Raw genomic sequence first — 15,283 nt, 5'->3', positions numbered from 1 at the left:
TACAAGACGGGCATCAAGGTTTGAGTTCAGAGAAGGGCAACGAAACTGGTGAGGGGCCTGGAGAACAAGTCTTATCAGGAGCGGCTGAGGGAGCTGGGCTTGTTCAGCCTGGAGAAAAGGAGGCTCAGGGGCGACCTTATCGCTCTCTACAGGTACCTTAAAGGAGGCTGTAGCGAGGTGGGGGTTGGTCTGTTCTCCCATGTGCCTGGTGACAGGACGAGTGGGAATGGGCTAAAGTTGCGCCAGGGGTGTTTTAGGTTGGATGTTAGGAAGAGCTTCTTTACCGAGAAGGTTGTTAGGCATTGGAATGGGCTGCCCAGGGAAGTGTTGGAGTCACTATCCCTGGAAGTCTTTAAAAGATGCTTAGATGTAGAGCTTAGGGATATGGTTTAGTGGGGACTGTTAGTGTTAGGTCAGAGGTTGGACTCGATGATCTTGAGGTCTCTTCCAACCTAGAAATTCTGTGATTCTATGACTTCACCTACAAAAGGAGGAATGCAACAGGTGTTCAGGCAACTCTCTTCTGGATGACTTGCCTATGCTGGAGTTAGTTAGTTCTATTAAATAAAATCTACAGATTTGTTGCTTTCGCTCAGTTTACTCTCTCAAAATCTAGCAAATAAGAGGTTAGCAGTGTCTAGGAGGGTTTTTCACTTGCAAGAAAATGGATATCAGTTAGAGAGGTTATCAGGAGAAACATGTCAGGGGACTGCATAATAACTTTTATTTGTCTACTCTACAAAGTCTAGCTTATAAAATACAAATGCTTGCCAAAAATGTCTGGAACTCTATATTGAAGATTTGCTTCATTATTCACAAAATGAAAGTATTGACTGGAAGTATTGACATCAGTTGTTTGCTGTTCCTTTTTTATGGTTATCTTGGGACCGTACTTTCAAGGATTCTTCTGTTTATGGTTCAGAAATATATGTAAACATATTGCCTATTTACCATGGGGAGGTAAACTGCCTATGACCTCAGAGCAAGAACTTTAAACACTTGGATAAGAGAACTTCCTGCTCTGTCATTTTGGAGACAAATGATTTTTCATTACTTGTTTGTATGGATTTATATTTTTAAATGGTGTACATGATAAAGACTCTTTGAAAGTTGATGAAAGACAGCTGTTCTCTGCAGGTTAGAGCTTGACCACTTCAGTGTTGCAAAACTCAGGTCAATTCTAAGAAAACCTTAGGCGGTGCACTTGTGATAATCTTGATCCAAGCCGTTTTTCAAGTTCTTCAAGTGAGTAACTTGAGTTGAGATGCCTGTCTGAGCCAGTTTGTGCACTTCAAGGACGGCTAGAATCATAGAGTATCATGAGTTGGAAGGGACCCGTAAGGATAATCAAGTCCAACTCCTGGCACTGCACAGGTCTACCCAAAAGTTTAGACCATGTGACTAAGTGCACAGTCCAATCACTTTTTAAATTCAGACAGGCTTGGTGCAGTGACTACATCCCTGGGGAGCCTGTTCCAGTGTGCAACCACCCTCTCGGTGAAGAATTAATCTTCTTAACTTGAAGGTTAATCTTCCTGATGTCCAGCCTAAACTTCCCCCGCCTCAGCTTAACACCATTCCTGTGGGTCCTATCACTGGTGTTTACAGAGAATAGGTCACCTGCCTCCCCACTCCCCCTTGCGAGGATGTTGTAGACTGCGATGAGGCCTCCCACCCGGCCTCCTCTTCTCCAGGCTGAACAAGCGCAGTGACCTCAGCTGCTCCTCATACGTCTTCCCCTCTAGACCCTTCACCATCTTTGTCGCCCTCCTCTGGACACAACAGTTTAATGTCCTTCTTTTACTGTGGTGCCCAGAACTGCACACACTACTCGAGGTGAGGCCACACCAGCACAGAGTAGAGCAGGAAAGGCTAGACCATTTGAAATATTAAGATACCAGTTTCATTTAAAGCTTGGACAAAAGTACAAAAGCTTGGATTTCTTTGTTTTCCAAATGTTATGTCAAATACATGTATGCTAATCAAGATCGCAAAAGTTGCGTTTTGATGACTGTTCAGTTCCTGTAGAATGCAAGTCATGAAGTAACTGGTAATGTTAAGCAAGTCATCTGAATTAAATGGATAATGTTGTCTTTTTTTTTTTTTTTTAAAGTTTTTATTTTTCCCACTGACCTTTCTCTGGGAAATGGTTGAGATGTTTCTGCTGATACTTGTAAATAAATTTAATATAGCCTTAAGCAGAGATGCATGAAAATTTTGGTCTTAACTAGTACAATTTGCTGAAGTTATAAGCAAGGGACAGAATTATAACAAGTGTAATGCAACTTTAACTTCCCTTGCAACACAAATGAAAACGAATGTCAGTAGAAATGACGCGCATGTTGTATAGGGAGAGAAGATGTAACAAAATCATTGCTTCTATAAATAATAAATATGTAAAATCATACTCTTGTGTGATCATTTACTGCATAAATGTCCAACAAAGAATATGCAAAATGTTTTTTTAAGAATATTTAATAGTCTTTTGTGAACTTCAAATTACTGTGGATACAGTATGCTTTATAATCTGAGGAGTGGGAGGGATTGATCAGTGTGTAGTCTTTTTTTTGAGGGATACCAACAGTCATGTAGGTCTTGGTAATATATATATGTAGTTTAGTTATGAGCACCTAATAAGCAGAGCACTCAGGATTTGCTAAATTGGAAGGATGTGTGAGGACAGATAAAACAAATACAATAGAATATATCAAACCAGAAAAGTTGAATTCCCAGAGTATAATGAGAGATCACAGAGAAAAGAAGCACATAGTCATTCAAGTATGTAGAAGGGAGATGTAAGTATGTAGACAGAAAAGACATAAAATCAGTCATTTGCCAAATTGCCAAATTTGGGAAAATCTGAACATCTGACAAGTTTAGAATGTTTTATTTATTTATTAGTTTTGAATCCTCCTTGAACTCTTTTGTGCAGAATATAGGGATTGTGAACAGGTCTCCAAGATTTCCAAAGGTCTGATAACCTATTTGATAGCCTGAGCTAGTGGCACACGTGCAAACTATTTGTGCAGTGCAGATCTATTGTTATTTTCTGGGCATACGTTGTACAGCACAATATCTTATTTCTATATGCAATTTCCAGGAAACAACTGAATCTCTACCATCCCAGTAGAGATGAATCAAGTTCTTATCTTCTGAGTTGAAGTTACATTAACAGTCTGCTGTATAGAATGTGTATGCCAGTACTCTATATATTCAGAAAAGATTAATAGATTTGTATTTGGTGATTTTTCGATATTCTAGCTAACAGAGAAGAAAAGCATCAGGAATAGTCAGTATAGATTCACTAAAGGAAAGTCATGGTTGACAAACCTGAAAAAAAATCTCTAATAAAATCACCAGCCTGATAGATGAGGTGGGGAGAACAGTGGATATTGTCTTCTTGTACTTCAGTAAGGCCTTTGACACTGTCCCAATCAGATCCTCATAGAGAAGCTGTTGAAGTGTGAATTGGATGAATACAGAGTGAGGTGCTTTGAAAACTGGCTGAATAGCCAGAACCAGAGGGTAGCAGTCAGTGGTGCAAAGTCTAGTTGGCTGCCAGTAAAGAGTAAAATATCCAGGGGTCAGCACTGGGTCCAGTCCTGTTTAACATCTTCATTACTGATCAGTGGGCTAGAATACACCCTCAGTAAACTTGTGAGTGAAAGAAACCTACAAGAAAGCTGGAGAGGGACTTTTAGCTGAAAGAGCTTAGATTTAGACTAGATATTTGGAAGAAATGCTTTATTATGAAAGTAATGAGGCACAATAACAGGTTGCCCAGAGAAGCTGTGGATGCTCCACCCCCGGAAGTGTTCAAGACAGGCTGGATGGGGCTTTATGCAACCTGATCTAGTGGAAGGTGTCCCTGCCCATTGCAGAGAGGTTGGAATTAGATGATCTCTTAAATTCATAGAATTATAGAAGCAAAGAATATCCCAACTTGGAAGGGACCCATAAGGATCATCAAGTCCAACTCCTGGCATCACACAGGTCTACCCAAAAGTTTAGACCATGTAACTAAGTGCACAGTCCAATCACTTCTTAAATTCAGACAGGCTTGGTGCAGTGACTACTTCACTTGTGAGCCTGTTCCAGTGTGCAACCATCCTCTAGGTGAAGCCTAAACTTCCCCTGCCTCAGCTTAAAACTGTTCCCATGGGTCCTATCACTGGTGATTACTAAGAATAGGTTATCTGCCTCTCCACTCCCCCTCGTGAGGAAGCTGTAGACCACAATGAGGTTCCCTCCTCAGCCTCCTCTTCTCCGGGCTGAACAGGCTCAGTGCCCTCAGCTGCTCCTCATATGTCTTCCCCTCTAGGCCCTTCACCATCTTTGTTGTCCTCCTCTGGACACTCTCCAACAGTTTTACCATCCTTTTTGTACTGTGGTGCTCAGAACTGCACATGGTACTCAAGGTGAAGCCACACCAGTGCAGAGTAGGGTGGGACAATCACTTTCCTCAACTGACTAGTAATACTGTACTTCATGCATCTGAGGATACGGTTGGCCCTCCTGGCTGCCAGGGCACATTGCTGGCTTATACGCAACTTGCTGTCAACCACAACCCCCAGACCCCTCTCTGCAGGGCTGCTCTCCAGTCCAATGCTGGACATTTTGTCCGGTAGGATCCTGTGGGACACTATGTGACAAAGGCTTTGCTGAAGTCCATAAAGATCACATCAACTGGTTTCCCTGGATTGACTAGATGGGTTATCTTATCATAAAAGGAAATCGAATTTGTTAGGCAGGACCTACCCTTCATGAACCCATGTTGGCTGAGACCAATGACTGCATTGTCCCCCCAGGTGTGCTTCATTAACTTCAAGGATCATTTTCTCCATAATTTTACCAGGCACTGATGTGAGACTGACAGGCCTGTAATTGTTAGGGTCTTCTTACCCTTCTTGAAATTTGGCACAACATTTGCCAGCTTCCGGTCTACCAGGACCTCTCCAGATTCCCAAGATCATTGAAAAATAATAGAGAGGTGCCCCGATGACATCAGCTGTCTCTTTAAGTACCAAATCCCATCTGGACCCATGGACGCTTATGGATTCAGGTAGAGAAGCAAATCCCACACATGTTCAGGGTCGGTTGGGAGTTTGTCATTCCCACCAACGTGGTCTTCTTTGTTCCTCCTTTTCCTGTTCACATATCTAAAAAAACCTTTTTTATTGTCTCCCACAGACATGGCCAGCTTCAACTCTAGTTGGGCTTTGGCCACACAAATTTTCTCCCTACAAACATGAACAGCATTCCTGTATTCCTTCCTCATCACCTGACTCTCCTTTCATCAGCCATACTCTTTCTTCTTTCTCCTAAGCTCCAGTAGAAGATCTGTGGTCAGCCAGGCTGGTCTTCTGCCCCACCTACCTGACTTCCAATATTTTGGAATTGCCTGATCTTTTGCTTTTAGGAGGCAGTGCTTAAAGACTGACCAGCACTGATGGATGCCAATGCCTTGAAAAGCAGTTTCCCAGGGGACCTTGCTGACTAGTTCCCTGAGCAGCCTGAAGTCTGTTTTCCCCGTATCCAGGGCTGATGTTTTGGCAGTTTTCCTTCTGTCACCATAAATTCTAAACTCAACCACTTCATGGTCTTCTATGACTGAGATGGCCACCAATTGCCATGTCTCCCACAAGATCCTCTTTTTTCTCCAGCAACAGATCTAGGAGGGCACCTTTCCTAGTTGGCTCCTTTAGCACCTGCACCAAGAAGTTATCTCCTAGGTGCTCTATGAACCTTCTGGACTTGCACATATCAGCCATGTGGTGATCCCAGTTGACATCTGGGATTCCTTCCAGTCCAAGACATTCTATGACACTAGGGGGAAAGGCTGACTCTCCAGAAGGTTGTGCAGCCATCCAGTGGGACCATGACAGGCTGGAGAGGTGGGCTGACAAAAATCTCATAAATCTCATAAAATATTTAAAATCTCATAAAATCTCATAAAAAAAAATCTCATAAAGATCAATAAGGAGGATCCCTGGATCTTCTCCACCTGGAGAAGAAAAACTGCAGGCACTGGTGCATGCTGGGGGATGACAATCTGCAAAGCATTTCTGCAGAAACAAACCTAGGAGCTCAGATAGATGCCAGTTTGAATATGAGCCAGCAGTGTGCTGTTGCTGCTAAGAAGAGTGATGGTATTGGCTGCATTAGGCAAAGTATCACCAGCAGGTCGAGAGTGGTGATCCTTCCTCTCTACTCTCATTGAAATTGAACCTGGAGTACTGTGTCCAGTTCTGGGCCTGGATATACTGGAAAGAGTCCAGTGTAAGGCCGTGAAGATCATCAAGGGAATGGTGCACCTCTCCTATGAGGAGAGGGTGAGAGAGCTGGGGTTTAAGCCTGGAGAAGAGGAGGTTCAGGGAGGATCTCATCAATGATTATAAATACCTGAAGGGAAGGTGTGAAGAGGATGAAACCATTTTTCAGTAGTGCCCAGTGTCAGGACAAGAGGCAACGGGCACAAAATAGAACACAACAAGTTCCATCTGAATATCAAGAAAAACATCTTTACTGTGTGGGTAATGGAGCACTGGAATGACTTTTCCAGGGAGTTATTGGAGTCTTCCTCCTTGGAGATCTTCAAAAGCCATCTGTACATACTCCTGGGAAATCTGATCTAGGTTTTCTTGCTTTAACAGGGTGGTTGGACCAGACGACCACCAGAGGTGCCTTCTAACCTTAACCATTCTGTGATTCTGTGAAATAGATCTCCTTTTCTATCCAAAACTTGTAAAAGGACCAAAACTGAACAAGAAAACTAACACATTTAAAATTAAGCTAGGTATAGTATTAAGGAATATACATAAAGGAATGAGAAATCAAGCAGAGTTAAATAAACATATTGTTCACTTCTATTTGTTCTGATTCTGAGTAAACAGTTCACTATACATATGGTAAAGTCCTTAGTCACTCTTGAGGTATGCTCATAGCTGACACATCCAAAGTATCCTTCAGACCAGAGAAGTCTGCACATGATGGCAATTATTTTTTTCTTGGGAAAAATATGACAATATAATTTAATCCCAGTGTCTGCTTCTACTGGCTATCCTTACTATTTATCCTTACTATTACTGCCCCCCCCCCCCCCACCCCAAAAAAAAAAAAAGAAAAAAGAAAAAAAAAGATATACAGAAGTGTTGTGGTTTAACCCCAGAAGGCACCTATATTTAGCTGCTCCACAGCTGCTTACTCACACTCCCCAGGTGGGATAGGGGAGATAATCAGAAAGGTGAAAGTATGAGAACTCATGGGTTGAGAGGAGGACAGTTCACTAGGGAAAGCAAAAGTTGAGCACGCAAGCAAAGTCAAAAAAGGAATTCATTTGGTATTTCCCACAGCAGGCAGGTGTTCAAGCACTTCTAGAAAAGCAGAGCTCAACACATAGAACAGTTTTTTGGGAAGACAAACATCATCACACCCAACATCCCCCCTTCCTCCTCCCATGACCGAGCTGTTATTGCTGAGCATGGTGCTGTATGCTATGGGGTGTCTCTTTGGTCTGCCTGGGCCAGCTGTGCTGGCTGTGTCCCCTCCCAGCTCCTGGTTCACCCCCAGACTCCTTGCCGGCAGGGCAGCATGAGTAGCAGAGGAGTCCTCAGCTCTGTCCAAGCACTGCTCCGCATCGACTGAAAATATTGGTATGTTAGGACCACTATTTTCATCACAAATCCAAAACTAATTTTTCTACAAAGAAAATTAACTTTATTCTGGCCAAAACCATGACAAAGGGTTTAGCCAAAGAATTATATAACTACTGATTTGCTGTTGAATTGTGTTTCATTTTTTTCTGTCTATTTTTCTCAATAAAAAAGGATTATTTTGTGGCATGGATTAAAACGTGTCTGGCATCCAACTACTTTGACAGACAAAGCTCAGGCCAATGTATATAATTCTTTTCTACTAAGGTATGAAAATTACTGGTTTGAACTGAGTTATGTCCTGATTGTTAACTGACAGGGCTTTTAAGTAGTTGTGTTCTACTACCACAGCTAGAACAACCTTTATGTAATCTAGCCAAGAAAATGTTTATTTGTGAAGTTTGTGCTCAAATCTGTTGGTTAGAGAAAGGGGATTTAGACTTTTGAATGAGGTGTAAGCATGTTAGTTGACCTGGGTTTACAAATAGCTGATAACTAAGGCCTAAATATGTTAAACTCACATTAAAATAAATAAATAAATAAATAAATAAATAAAAGGTGTCAGCATTCAACTGTTCAGATTTGTATTAAACAACGACAACAAAAATAAATAAATGAAAGACAAAAGTAATACCTGCTAGGCCTGAGATAAATCTTTTGACTCATATTTTAGCAAATTGGGCAGTACTCCTATCAATGGCAAAAAAACACATGCTGGGGCAGTCATTGGAGCAGAAATGCCAGGTTGATGGACTATCTACTGCAAATCTGAAAGAAGGGATTAAGTACTATTTGAAAATCATTATTTTTGCTGGTTGAAAAAATGATTGCATGTCAAAGCACTGATTTACCTACAGCTGTAAACTATATCTAGATTTTGGAACATTAAATAATTCCAGACCATAGATGCACATTTAATTGAGACCAGCTCATTAGTCTCTCCCTCATTACTCTCACTTCTCTCATTACAGAGAAGAGTAATCTTTCAGAGAATGTGTAATGTGGTGATAGCTGATGACAACTAAAGGAAAATAACAGAATATGTAACCAGTCAGGTCTTAACAGATCAGGAAATGATCTGTGATCATATTTTGGGAAACATGGGTTTCAAACAGCAACCTCCTTGTTAGGTTGTAAGTTGTATGCACAAATACATGGGTGGTCAAAAACTTGACTGCCATACCCCCATACACTCTATTTCTTTTCTTATTTAAAGCAACAATAGAGAGTAGAGTAAATACTTATCTTCTATTTGATCCAAATTTAGAATTTGTACTGGTACACTTGGAGACCCCTTTGCACAGAATTTCCCTCCACTCCTGTCTCCTTTTTCCTGCGTACTTTTGGCTCTTACTAGACTTGCTTTTGCCATGGCCTTTTTGTCTGAGATTAAGAGCTATTTCTTAGAATCTGCATTTGAACTTCATGTCCTTAGTAGTCAATATATTGGTAAGCAGTTGAGCTCAAAGGAATTCTGAAGGTATTACAGCTATCCACAACATGTAGAGAAGTCTTCCAATGTAGAAGGCTGTTTGATAAAAAGACAAACAACTTAAATTGATTAATGATGGTACTTATGAATTTTAAAGTAGTTTTCCTCTTAAGTATGCTTCAGTCATTAATTGTTTTCAACACTTTGCCATCTTCCCATCTCCCATTCACCCCTCCACCCATTGGTATTATTTTCTACCATTCTCTAATTTTCCACATTAGGTAATACAGCTTTGCTGTTCTTTCTATATTTTAATTTGGTGGTTATCTACAAGCATCTTGTGATTCTTCAGTTTTAATGCACACTCATTACTGAGCATAAACCATAAACCTATAGAACATTTAATTTAATGCATTTGACTATGCATTGGATTCTAGCAAATTAACCATAAATTTATCTGAAACATTTTCACTGGGTACTAGATTTAGTACTGCTGATTTATGGAGAGGTTGCTATGTATAAAAATTAGTAATAAATAAACAGATGATGATAGCTTCAGCAATGTAAATAAACATGTACAATTAATTCTCTCTTCAACTTTCAACTTCAGAGTATACAAATATTAATAAAAGTATTATGAAGTCTACAGTCTGCATTATAAATGTGACTCTTGATTGCCTAGAATATTAGAGTAAAAGTAACTTGTTTTGAAATTCAGCAAGTCAAGTAGCATACATCTATTGAAGGCACAAAATGAGACTCGTGAAGATAATATTTTCCTCTGACATTTACTGTCTGGCTCCAGAGAAGGGAATTCCTCCTGCAAAAAGGCTGGAGATGCACTCCAGGGATTCAGAGGTCCTCCCATGAGCGTAGAGGTGGGTTATTTTCTCCTTTTCTGTAATGTTCTGTAGTACAATAAATTCTTTCATATTACTGACAGCTGTCACAGTTTATGAGATTTTGTTAATATTTTAAAACTACATAATAATAACTCTTTATGGTCAGATATAGTATTATTTCAGGTGGACAAGAAGGCCAACAGCATCCTGGCTTGTTTAAGAAACAGCATGGCCAGTAGGAAGGACTAGGGAAGTGATTGTCTCCCTGTACTCAGCTCTGGTGAGGCCGCACTGTGAGTTCAGTACTGTGTTCAGCTTTAGGCCTTTCACTAAAAAAAAGATATTGAAGTGCTCAAGTTGCCACTAATTTGAAGTGCTTCATTGCCACTAATTTATAACAGAAGGATAAATGACAAGTACTAAATATTCTCCCCATATCCACCATGTGCATAGTTGCAGCACTGTTGTCTGAAAGAAGTTTATATCAGACTAAGTACAAGTAAATTACCTTTCACTAACTCATTGCACTAATATGAGGGGAAAATAATAGTTGTACTGAATGCTTGCATAGACATCTCTGAAGTTATGTTGCAGGTTTATGTACTATAAACTGCATGTAGAGAACTCATGTATTGCTTTAAATCTTAAGAGCCATTTCCACATAGATATATTGGCACTGAATTCTCAATGACTATTCAAGTTGATTACTTAACTTTGATCTTGAGTTCAAATAGTTTTGCAATTCCTATCTAGCTGTATTTACCTAATCTAGATTAAGTTAGATCCATTATCTTTCATCTGCTTTGCAAGGTGTTGGTCTATAAAATATTGTTTACATTAATGATGAGAAATGATAATCGACTGTTTTTTTTTGTCTTTAGGGTCTTTCTTCCTCAACAGTACAAGTAGAGTCATTTATTTTATTATTTTATTTTATTTTATTTTATTTTATTTTATTTTATTTTATTTTATTTTATTTTATTTTATTTTATTTTATTTTATTTTATTTTATTTTTCCTGTTTTTTTTTTTTCTTTTTTTTTTTTTTTCTTTTTTTTTCTTTTCAGTTTTTCCATTATTTTGGAGCAGTGAGTTTGCTTTAGAGAACCTGTAGACTAGAAGTCTATAAAGGTAAATGACCAGACTTTTGTGTTTTGAAAAAACATCGGTTACATATAATTGAGACTTTTTTACCTTGTTTCTTTCTAATGATAAAAAGTGCTTTATAGACCTACCACATTGTCAAAACTGAAACAGTTGTTACTGTTCATGAAGATTTCTGTAACAAAATCTTTTTACTATGCTACCATACAGTAAAACACCTGTAAGTTTTTCCTTAGATCACAATGGAAAGCTAACCCAAAATTTCTGGAGTAAAAGACTATCATCTTTAATTTCAGCTATAAAGCTGTCAGCTGTGGAAGTCTTTTTTATAGTGTTTGTACTACTAATTCCTCTGAATGTTTTACCTGCTGAGCTGAAGGAGCATCTTGCTTTTACCTGAGGCCTTTATATTAAAGAGCCATTGTTCTGTGACACCAAATAGTTGTTTTTTTCAAATGCTTTGTACTACTGTGTTCTGTGTTCCACAGTTCTGTGGAAAGTGAAATGTGGACTGTGAAAGTGAAACTTCCTCCTACAGATCCTGGAATTGATTTTTACTGTGTCCAGATTTATGCTAATTTAAAAAAACTTCAGCTGTTGCTGGTTGTTATATACTCAGAAATTCTTATCCTACAAAAAACAGTTTCCTGTACAGATGGTAGACTTTGAAGAAGAACTCTTAGCAAGGTCTAAATAGTTCAATTGTTTAAAAAACAAAATATTCCTCTTAGAGATATTCCAAATATATGTCTTATATTTCTAGTGGGAGTAATCAATGACATTCTTTGTTTCTCTTTCAACAAAAAAAAAGAAGGTTAGTACTCTTCTGTTTTATTTGTTTTATTTCCTGGGCCCTGGCTTCTGTCTGATGTGCATTGCGATCACTTTTTAATTGTTCTACTTAAAAAAAATATGATTAAACTATGATTAAGAATCTCTTAATTATAAAATGTTCTGGGAAAATTATGCAAGAAGGTAATAGACTGAATAATGCTGATCTGAAGTTAAGTGATGACATAAGATGAGATGTGACATACATGAAAACCAGAAAAGATGATTATAGCAGAATCGCTGTCCCAGAAGTGATGGGGGAAAATACAGATAAGACAGTTTTCTGCCTGAACACAGATTAGCTGGAGAGAATGTACTGAAAGGAACTGATGGATTCAATTTTAGTAAACAGATAAGGCAATTACCCACAGGGCTGTGCTTTTCTGATAGACTTAGTGATAAGCAACATTCTTATTAAATTAAGTGTAAGGAAGGACTGTTTTGGGGGTTATATTTACAAAGGAATTGCTAATTAGCATCAAACATTTTGTTTTTACTGTACGTGTTTAGGGTTGAATAACTTTGGGACTAATTAGCCTATTTATATTCCATGGTGATTTTAAGAAAGATGCACCATGCCTGAATTCTGGCTCATATTGTGCAATTAAGTGAAGTTGCTCTTTGGAATGGTGACTATAGACTCTTCAGTATCATCATTTCACCGGTTTGCAGTTCTGTCAAGGCCTTGGGAGGTACCCAAATGGGCAAGCATAACTGAGTTTCTCTGAAGGAAAGTGGCTTAAATGGAATAAGAAAATAGTTCTCAGCAAGACAGACAATAGCTTGACTGATTACATGGTGGAGTAACATTCCCAAAAAATTAATTTTGAGAGCAATTTATGAAGGAGGAAGGTATGAAGCATGATCTTTGACACGGGAGAAGCAGTCGGTTAGCACTTCTAGTTCAGAGTTAACTGGCTCAGAGCAAAAGAGGATTGAGAGAGAGAAAAGTCCTGATTTTGAAAAGAATCCATGAAGATTTGTATGCTCTCCCTAACTATTACAGCTTCCAGGAGGGAAGGTACCAGCTGAGGGCAATAAATACAAGACCATGAGAGATGCATCTGTGGGTCCTGAGGGAACAGGCAGATGTAGCTGCTAAGCCACTATTCATCATATCTTAGAAGCTGTGGCAGTCTGGTGAAGTTCCCATTGACTGGAAGAGGGGAAAATAACCCCCGTTTTTAAAAAGTGAAAAAAAGGAAGATGTGGGGAGCTACAGTCCAGTCAGTCTCACCTCTGTGCCCAGCAAGTTCAGGGAGTAGGTCCTATTGGAATTTCTGCTAAGGCACATGAAAAACAAGGAGGTGATCGATGACAACCAACATGGCTTCACTAAGGACAAATTGTGCCTGACAAATCCGACGCACTTCTACAATGGGGTTACTGCATTGGTGGACAGGGGAAGAGCAACAGGCATCATCTCACTGGACTTCTGCAAAGCGATTGACATTGTCCCACATGATATTATTGTCTCTAAATTAGAGAGACATGGATTTAATGGAATGGTCCATTTGGTAAGGAATTGGCTGAATGGTTATACTCAAAGAGTTGTGGTCAATGGCTCAATGTCTGAGTGGAGACCAATAGCAAGTGATGTTCTTCAGGTGTCAGTATTGAGACTGGCACTATTTAACATCTTTGCTGGAGACATGGACATTGGGATTGAGTGCAACCTCAGCAAGTTTGCTGACAACGCCAAGCTGTGTGGTGAGTTCAACACCCTGGAGAGAAGGGATGCCATCTAGAAGGACCTGTCTAGGCTTGAGGGGTGGACCTGTGTAAACCTTGTGACATTCAACAAAGCCAAGTGACAGCCTAGGCCAGTGCAATCCCAAACACAAATACAGACTGAGCCCTGCACCATCAGCAGAGGTGGAGGCTACATGTCTGACAGGGAGACTGCTTCATCAGGTCTAAACAGAAGTCACTTTTGGCTGTGCCAAATCCACTTTGACCACTGTTCTGTTATCAAGATCTTCTTGTTCAATCACAATTCTGTTTTGTACTTCTCTTTAGGCTGACTCTTCTTTCTCAATAGCTTTTTGGTAATGTTTTTGTTACAGTTTGAACTGGCTAAAGGTAGCCTTATGCAAGCTTTGTCTTTGTTAAATGTTTCAAAATGCTATCAGGTTTTGGGCAAATGCTCTCTGACAGTTTTGGGTATGCCATCTGCATATGCTCTTCATATTCACACATCATATCAGCCGTTACTATCCAGGACATCTCACCAAGAGGGACCACATGAATTCACCACAGTCATTAAGAGAATGGCTTAATGCATCCAAGGTGTCCTATTTTTTGAAGAGATTGCAGTTAGTAGTAATACACTAGACAATTACAGCTGGGAAAATCAGAAATTGTTTTGGGCATATTATCCTTCCTCTTTCTTTCTTTCTTTCTTTCTTTCTTTCTTTCTTTCTTTCTTTCTTTCTTTCTTTCTTTCTTTCTTTCTTTCTTCCTTCCTTCCTTCCTTCCTTCCTTCCTTCCTTCCTTCCTTCCTTCCTTCCTTCCTTCCTTCCTTCCTTCCTTCCTTCCTTCCTTCCTTCCTTCCTTCCTTTCTTCCTTTCTTCCTTTCTTCCTTCCTTTCTTCCTTTCTTCCTTTCTTCCTTTTTCTTTCTTTCTTTCTTTCTTTCTTTCTTTCTTTCTTTCTTTCTTTCTTTCTTTCTTTCTTTCTTTCTTTCTTTCTTTCTTTCTTTCTTTCTTTCTCTCTCTTTCTCTTTCTTTCTTTCTTTCTTTCTTTCTTTCTTTCTTTCTTTCTTTCTTTCTTTCTTTCTTTCTTTCTTTCTTTCTTTCTTTCTTTCTTTCTCTCTTTCTTTCTTTCTTTCTCTCTTTCTTTCTCTCTTTCTTTCTCTCTTTCTTTCTTTCTTTCTCTCTTTCTTTCTCTCTTTCTTTCTCTCTTTCTTTCTTTCTTTCTTTCTTTCTTTCTTTCTTTCTTTCTTTCTTTCTTTCTTTCTTTCTTTCTTTCCTTCCTTCCTTCCTTCCTTCCTTCCTTCCTTCCTTCCTTCCTTCCTTCCTTCCTTCCTTCCTTCCTTCCTTCCTTCCTTCCTTCCTTCCTTCCTTCCTTCCTTCCTTCCTTCCTTCCTTCCTTCCTTCTTTCTTTCCTTCTTTCCTTCTTTCTTTCTTTCTTTCTTTCTTTCTTTCTTTCTTTCTTTCTTTCTTTCTTTCTTTCTTTCTTTCTTTCTTTCTTTCTTTCTTTCTTTCTTTCTTTCTTTCTTTCTTTCTTTCTTTCCTTCCTGCCTTCCTTCTTTCTTTCCTTCTTTCCTTCTTTCCTTCTTTCCTTCTTTCCTTCTTTTTTATTTGTATTTATTTTTCTTTAACACTGTTCTGCATCCAATAAAGACTCATTTTCTGTGTGTTATATGTGAGGCCTAAAAAAGTGCACCAAGCAGTGTAGTTTGAATCCAGAGCTGTATGGATAAA

Source organism: Aythya ferina (genome assembly GCF_964211825.1).
Source record: "Aythya ferina genome assembly, chromosome: Z".
Lineage (NCBI taxonomy): Eukaryota > Metazoa > Chordata > Aves > Anseriformes > Anatidae > Aythya > Aythya ferina.
Note: the sequence above shows the minus strand (reverse complement) of the source record.